A 1,908-nucleotide genomic window follows, 5' to 3' on the forward strand; every position below is an offset into this window, starting at 1 on the left:
CACATCTTGCGCTACATCAAGGGCACGCTTTCTCACGGTCTTCAACTCTACTCGACTTCACCGTACTCCATGATTGCCTACACCGACACCGACTGGGCCGGCTGCCCTAACACTCGGCGCTCAACGTCGGGCTTCTGTGTTTACCTCGGAGATAACCTCGTCTCTTGGTCCTCCAAGCGGCAACACACGGTCTCGCGCTCGAGCACTGAAGCCGAGTACCGCGCCGTGGCCGACGCCGTGGCTGAGGCGAGTTGGCTTCGGCAACTTCTCCAGGAGCTTCATCGACCATCTCCTCCTGCGACGATCGTCTTCTGCGACAACGTCAGCGCCGTCTACATGTCCACGAACCCAGTACAGCATCAGCGTACCAAACACATCGAGATCGATCTCCACTTCGTTCGCGATCGTGCTGCCATGGGTCAGGTCTGTGTGCTGCATGTTCCCTCGTCACGCCAGTTCGCCGACATCTTGACGAAGGGACTCCCGTCGCCGTTGTTTCTGGATTTTCGGTCCAGTCTCAACGTCCGCTCTCCTCCCGTTGTGACTGCGGGGGAGTGTTAGACTAATATGTCACGTATCATGACATATCTCCTAATCCCCTAAATCGAGAAGTATCGATATTATTGTGATCTCCCATTTATGATTAGGATTGTAATTCTGTGTATATATTAACATGCAATGGAAAAGCCCAAGTGTGGCAAGTATTCCTAAATCTTTCACTCAAGAGAAGAGTAAGTAGAAGGCATAGAAGGGACAGATCTGAACCAAGAAGGGAGGAGGAGGCAAAATCTTCAAGTCGTACTAGTATTTAATTTGTGTTTCTATGAAGGCGGGTGATGCGTGCCGGTCCGTCGGCCGAAATTTCGGCCGGTCAAACCGCGCACGTACGATTCGGCCTATAACAGCGGCACGATTCCTTATTCCCCAACTGCTTTGCTACTAAAAAAACATGGCGCCTGTTCATCCCGAGCAGCCTTGTAATCCCCAATACGTTAGCTAGCTCGCCGGTCGTCCACGTCGCCGACAGCCACCGGCCGACTCCCGTCGGTTCCACAGGATGCCATCGCTGGTGGTCGTCATCGCATCCCCGACGCCGGCAATTTGTGGAAAGCAGAGACCACGCCAATGACGAAACTCGCCCTTATGCATATGACTTGTGCTACTCTCTTTCTTATGCCCCAGTTTGTTAGCATATGCTGAGAACCCCGCGTGCTCAACCCCATCTGCTTTTGCTTTCCTCTCCCCTTGATGCCATCAGGGGTTGCTCGATCGATCAATAATTGGGATAGCGAATTTGGGCCCGGAAAAAAAAGCCCATTGCCCCCGCGCCGTCCGCCCCCCCTCCCCCCCCCCCCACCCCCCCCCCCCCCCCGTGGGCGGCTTGGGCGGCGGCGCCTGATCATGCCGCAGGCGCCCTCCCCTTCCTCCTCCCGCCGCCCGGGACCGCCAGGGCGAAGCCCCACGCGGTGGCTGGCGGCGGGGGATCTCTCCTCCACATCTTGGTGCTGGTGGGCGCAGGGCTCCCTCCCTGGGCGGTGGCGTCGGGCGTGCACAGGGCGCGGCGGCGAGGCGGCTCCTTCTGCTGTCGGTGGCGCGCTCCGGTGCTGCGGCAGTGGATGGGTGCTTGGCCCGCGGCGGCTGTGCCCCGTGGTGGAGGCGGGGGCCCGACTTCGGTCCTCCGGTGGTGCTGCGGGTGGTCTTCCTTCCCCATCGCGGGTGTGCGGTGGTGTTCCTCGGGCAGCGGTGGTTCCGGCGGCGGCGCTGCGCCGGATGGTGAGGAGGCGGCGGCGCAGCCACTTGGCTGTGGGCTGGCGCGCCGACAGGCGGCCGCGCAGCCACTTGGCTGTGGGCTGGCACGCCGACAGGCGGCGGTGCCCTTCTGGCCCAGATCTGGGCCCTTTTGGGCCA

The sequence above is a fragment of the Triticum aestivum genome, chromosome 3D (genome assembly GCF_018294505.1).
Source record: "Triticum aestivum cultivar Chinese Spring chromosome 3D, IWGSC CS RefSeq v2.1, whole genome shotgun sequence".
NCBI lineage: Eukaryota > Viridiplantae > Streptophyta > Magnoliopsida > Poales > Poaceae > Triticum > Triticum aestivum.